The sequence below is a fragment of the Arachis hypogaea genome, chromosome 9 (genome assembly GCF_003086295.3).
Source record: "Arachis hypogaea cultivar Tifrunner chromosome 9, arahy.Tifrunner.gnm2.J5K5, whole genome shotgun sequence".
NCBI classification, from domain to species: Eukaryota; Viridiplantae; Streptophyta; class Magnoliopsida; order Fabales; family Fabaceae; genus Arachis; species Arachis hypogaea.
In genome coordinates, this window is record NC_092044.1 from 89,993,075 (window position 1) to 89,999,499 (window position 6,425).

Sequence of the window (6,425 nt, forward strand, 5' to 3'; positions counted from 1 at the left end):
ACTCAATTTTTGAGGTGGAAAGAACTTTGCCAAGAAGGCATTGACTAGCTTTTCCCAAGTGTTCAGGCTTTCTTTAGGTTGTGAGTCCAACCATGTCCTAGCTTTGTCTCTTACAGCAAAAGGGAATAGCATAAGTCTGTAGACCTCAGGTTCAACCCCATTAGACTTGACAGTGTCACAGATTTGCAAGAATTCAGCTAAAAACTGATGAGGATCTTCCAATGGAAGTCCATGGAACTTGCAATTCTGTTACATTAGAGAAACTAATTGAGGCTTAAGCTCAAAGTTGTTTGCTCCAATGGCAGGGATAGAGATGCTTCTCCCATAGAAGTCGGGAGTAGGTGCAGTAAAGTCACCCAGCACCTTCCTTGCATTGTTGGCATTGTTGTTGTTTTCGGCTGCCATGTGTTCTTCTTCTTTGAAGATTTCTGTTAGGTCCTCTATAGAGAATTGTGCCTTAGCTTCTCTTAGCTTTCGCTTCAAGGTCCTTTCAGGTTCAGGATCAGCCTCAACAAGAATGCTCTTGTCTTTGCTCCTGCTCATATGAAAGAGAAGAGAACAAGGAAATATGGAATCCTCTATGTCACAGTATAGAGATTCCTTGAGGTGTCAGAGGAAAAGAAAAATAGAAGGCAGAAGTAGAAAATTCGAACTTATCAAAGAAGATGGAGTTCGAATTGTGCATTAAGGAATAGTGTTAGTCCATAAATAGAAGGATGTGAGAAGAGGGGAAAATTTTTCGAAAATTAAGTAAAAGATTTTGAAAACATTTTGAAAAACTTTAATTGATTTTCGAAAACCATGATTGAGAAAGAAGTAAAGTGGTTGTTTGAAAAAGATTTGAAATTAGAAATTAAAAAGATATGATTGAAAACTATTTTGAAAAAGATGTGATTAGGAAGATATGATTTGAAAAACATTTTAAAAAGATTTGATTTTGAAAAATAATGACTTGGCTATCAAGAAAAGATATGATTCAAACATTAAACCTTTCTCAACAGAAAAGGCAACATACTTGATATGTTGAATCAAATCATTAATTGATAGCAAGTATCCTTAAAAATAGAAAGAAATTGATTTTGAAAAAGATTTGATTGAAAAGATTTGATTTGAAAAAGATTTGATTTTGAAAAGATTTTGAAAACTTAAAAAATTTGATTTGAAAACAAACTCTTCCCTCTTGTGCCATCCTGGCGTTAAACGCCCAGAATGGTGCACATTCTGGCGTTTATCGCCCAAAGCACTACCCTTTTGGGCGTTAAACGCCCAGCCAGGCACCCTGGATGGCGTTTAAACGCCAGTTTGCCTTCTTTACTGGGCATTTTGAACACCCAGCTTTTTCTGTGTAATTCCTCTGCTGTATGTTCTGAATCTTCAATCCTCTGTATTATTGACTTGAAAAGACACAAATTAAAAATATTTTTGGATTTTTAATAATGAGGAATAATCAAAATGCAACTAAAATCAAATAACAATGCATGCAAGACACCAAACTTAGCAGTTTGTATACTACTGACACTAACAAAATGAGAATGCATATGAGAAACAACAAAACACTCAAGTCAAGAGAATTTAAAGATCAGAGCAATGAAATCATCAAGAACATCTTGAAGATCACTTAAGACACATGAAAGAATGCAAGAAGAACAGAAACATGCAATTGACACCAAACTTAAAATGAAACACTAGACTCAGACAAGAAATATTTTTGGATTTTATGATTTTGTAATTTTTTTGGTTTTTTCGAAAATTAAGTGGAGAAGAAAACAAAGATATCAAAATTCTTAATGAGAATTCAAGGAATCATGCAATGTTAGTCTAAAGCTTCAGTCTAAAGAAATTAGACATGGCTAGCCAAGCTTCAGCAGAACATTGCATTCAAGAGCTAAATTGATGAAGATCAATCAGCTTTGGTGATGATAAGAACATCACCTTGAAACACTAGAATTCATTCTTAAGAACTCTGAAGAAAAATACCTAATCTAAGCAACAAGATGAAAAGTCAGTTGTCCGAACTCAACAATCCCCGGCAACGGCGCCAAAAACTTGGTGCACGAAATTGTGATCAATACTTTTCACAACTCAATTAATCCCCGGTGATGAACCCAAAAACTTGGTATTCAATACCATGGCATAAACACAACTTCGCACAACTAACCAGCAAGTGTACTGGGTCGTCCAAGTAATAAACCTTACGCGAGTAAGGGTCGATCCCACAGAGATTGTTGGTATGAAGCAAGCTATGGTCACCTTGTAAATCTTAGTCAGGCAAACTCAATTGGTTATGAATGATGAATAAAACATAAAGATAAAGATAGAGATACTTATGCAATTCATTGGTAGGAATTTCAGATAAGCATATGAAGATGCTTGGTCCCTTCCATCTCTCTGCTTTCCTACTGTCTTCATCCAATCCTTCTTACTCCTTTCCATGGCAAGCTGTATGCAAGGGTTTCACCGTTGTCAGTGGCTACCTCCCATCCTCTCAGTGAAAATGTTCAACGCACCCTGTCACGGCACGGCTATTCATCTGTCGGTTCTCAATCAGGTTGGAATAGAATCCAGTGATTCTTTTGCGTCTGTCACTAACGCCCAACCCTCAGGAGTTTGAAGCTCGTCACAGTCATTCAATCATTGAATCCTACTCAGAATACCACAGACAAGGTTTAGACCTTCCGAATTCTCTTGAATGCCGCCATCAATTCTAGCTTATACCACGAAGATTCCGGTTAAAGAATCCAAGAGATATCCACCCAATCTAAGGTAGAACGGAGGTGGTTGTCAGGCACACGTTCATAGGTGAGAATGATGATGAGTGTCACGGATCATCACATTCATCAAGTTGAAGAGCAAGTGATATCTTAGAACAAGAACAAGCGGAATTGAATAGAAGAACAATAGTAATTGCATTAATACTCGAGGTACAGCAGAGCTCCACACCTTAATCTATGGTGTGTAGAAACTCCACCGTTGAAAATACATAAGAACAAGGTCTAGGCATGGCCGTGAGGCCAGCCTCCCAATGATCTAAGAACTAGATGTCCAAAGATGATCTAGAGATCTAGAGTGATCAAAAGATGAAAATACAATAGTAAAAGGTCCTACTTATAGAGAACTAGTAGCCTAGGGTTTACAGAGATGAGTAAATGACATAAAAATCCACTTCCGGGCCCACTTGGTGTGTGCTTGGGCTGAGCATTGAAGCATTTTCGTGTAGAGACTCTTCTTGGAGTTAAACGCCAGCTTTTGTGCCAGTTTGGGCGTTTAACTCCCATCCTTGTGCCAGTTCCGGCGTTTAACGCTGGGAATTCTGATGGTGACTTTGAACGCCAGTTTGGGCCATTAAATCTTGGGCAAAATATGAACTATCATATATTATTGGAAAGCCCAGGATGTCTACTTTCCAACGCCGTTGAGAGCGCGCCAATTGGGCTTCTGTAGCTCCAGAAAATCTACTTCGAGTGCAGGGAGGTCAGAATCCAACAGCATCTGCAGTCTTTTTTAGTCTCTGAATCAGATTTTTGCTCAAGTCCCACAATTTCAGCCAGAAAATACCTGAAATCACAGAAAGACACACAAACTCATAGTAAAGTCCAGAAAAGTGAATTTTAACTAAAAACTAATAAAAATATACTAAAAACTAACTAAAACATACTAAAAACAATGCCAAAAAGCGTATAAATTATCTGCTCATCACACGTCATGATCGTACCAAAAGTAAGGCGTTACTAACCCATTTTCTCTTATCTATTTAATATTGAGCCTTTACGTCGGTATCACGTTTTAGTTTTTAAGAAAATTTCAGAAAAATAAATTTTTAGTAATTAAAATCACATACCAAAAGGTCTTCAAGTAACAATAATCACATAATTATTAATAATAATAGATGCCATACAATTAAATTCAATGTAAAACTCAAATACAATACCTATCCCTCTGGATAAAATAAAAATCCTGAAGCAACAAGGGCAAGAAAACTCTATAAAAACAACAGGAGTCACAAGTAAATATACTAATCGTCTGCAGCTTCTTACTGAATCTCCGAACCTGTGTCATTGAAAGGGTTGAAGATTTTGGGGTGATATCAAACCACACATTCTCAGTAGGGAATAGGAATGCCGTAAAAGTAACGAAATAAAGTACAAATAGTTAATTTTACTCGATAAAACTTTATTTTTATCGAACCCTTTGAAAATACTCTTGTTCTACTTTAGCTAACAAATTACCTCTTTTTAAAATCTCTAAACTCATAACAAATTTTAAATATAAAACTAGTCGCATTACCCGTCTCTCAGCCACATAGTTAATCTTTAGTCAAAAGTCAATTCGTAATCACTCTAATACATTCACAAACAAATAGTATAAACAAGAGATTTAATTCAATGTACAAGCAAGTCACAACAAGACAAACAACACAATCACAAAGAAATAAGACAAGTAAGCGCAATCAAATGCAAATGTGCAGACAACATGATGCATGTCTATTCCTAATGCAGGCCATAAGCTCATGTGTCGGTTGCCTACCCGCTCCCGACATTACCCAGACACAAGTCCCAGATATGGATTTCCAGATGCATACAATGTGCTTATAAGTCGTATGGCTAGGCTGCACACAGTGTGACTTTAAGTCGTACGGCTAGGCCGCATACAGTGTGACTTTCCAAATCAATAAGCGTACATCTGGAAAACAGTTCTCAGTGTGTGGGCATCCCCACTTTACATTTGGCACTAAGGCCCAAACAATGTCACATCTGCTCTCCTGTGGCAGTCATTTCATTAATCAATATATTCCTTTAATCTTTGTTCTTTGCTCTCTTGTGGCAGAGATCCTTTTAGTTACTATATTCTTTAATCTTTATTCTCTGCTCTCCTGTGGCAGAGATTCCTTTAATTATCTTTCTTTCCTTTACTTTTTATTCTTCCTCTTCTTTTCTTTCTTATCGAACCGAACTCAAAACATAACTTAGAGTAAAATTCCTTTTCAAAAGATTGAGTTTAAAACATTATACTTTTCTTAATAAATCGGTTTGAAAATAAAACTCTTTTCGTAATAAATCGAAATCAAGTAATATTCTTAAATTAGATTTTCTTTTAAATAACACTTTAAATAAAGTCTTAGAGTTTTATAAGAATTTGACAACATTTCCTCTAAAATCCGGCTAAACTACCCTTACGGGTCCGCTATTCCTCAACAATTCACCAGCCTTTTTCTCAACAATTCTCAAATCAGCAAAATTCTTAATAATCAGAAGACAGTCACAAATAAATCGTCATCACAATAAATTCAGACCGAGCACAAACCTAAATCAATTCAACGCTCAACACAATATCATCCAATCAAATTAACATATCCAGTAACTAATAATTTCTCAAACAAGCTTGCAACAATATCCACCATCCTTAAGTAAATCTCAATTCCACATCAATCACATTTTCACAACCTCAATCTAAGCTTAAATCCATCAATTATTCTCTCATAATAACCAAACCAGTCACATTCAAGCAATAATTCATACTCAATAACAAAACTATGTCTCAATATAATATATTTGCAATTATCTAATTAACTTTGTAGGCATTCTAAATTAAAAAAATGTTTAAAACTTTAAAAAAATAAATCCCCTACCTTCGTACGGAACCAAAATCCTCGAAAGCTCTGGAAAAACTTTTTGATTGAGTTGCTGAAGAAGAAAGCGTCAGAAATTGTTTGTGCTTCCTAGAACTCCAGTTAGCCGAACTCCAGGAAAAGAGGAATCACATCATCGTCAATTTCTACCGGACAAAAATAACACTAACATGTAAAGGAGAGGAATACGAACACTTTTATCGGATTAAATTTTTTATTGGAGTTACATATCTAAAAAAATCGAAGCCGGAAGTTTTGGTGGTTACGGTTCTCTCTCTTTTTCTCTCTCGGTCACTCTTTCTTCTTCTATTGCTCACCGTGCATGCAAATGAGCTTAGCTAAAGCTAGATGATGATGACTAATGAGATAAAAATGATTATGTGTCAATGCATACATAAGCCTTATTTATTTCTTTTTCTTTATTTACCATTTTCTTAATGGCTTGCCGCCAACTAATAATAATATAGCCTCATATATATATATGAATGTAGCTAAGGAATTTTAGTTAATGTAACTAAGGAACTTTATATAATAGTAGTAACAATATTAATGATAATAGCGTAGTTAATAATAATAATAATAATAATAATAATAATAAATTTAACTTTTGTCTACTCAAAATATTTGTTTTATAAATAATTTAAATTTAATAAAATAAGTAGTAATTAAATTAAACTTTAATAATTATAAAATTCTATTTAATTTTTTTGTTGAAAATAATTTTTTTTAAATAAAATAATAAATTATGAATAACTATTTATTTAATTTTTTCAAAAATTTGGGGTGTTATATTATTGAT

The 6,425-nt window shown here is 34.7% G+C and overlaps 1 long non-coding RNA gene across 1 annotated transcript; it reads right to left on the reverse strand.

Moving 5' to 3' along the window:
* Window positions 1–2,889: 2,889 nt before the first annotated feature.
* LOC140174989 (uncharacterized) lies at window positions 2,890–6,060 on the reverse strand. Its single transcript, XR_011865157.1, has 2 exons — window positions 5,627–6,060; window positions 2,890–3,555 (listed from the first exon to the last, which is right to left on the reverse strand). It is a non-coding gene; the product is annotated as an uncharacterized lncRNA (long non-coding RNA).
* Window positions 6,061–6,425: the final 365 nt, after the last annotated feature.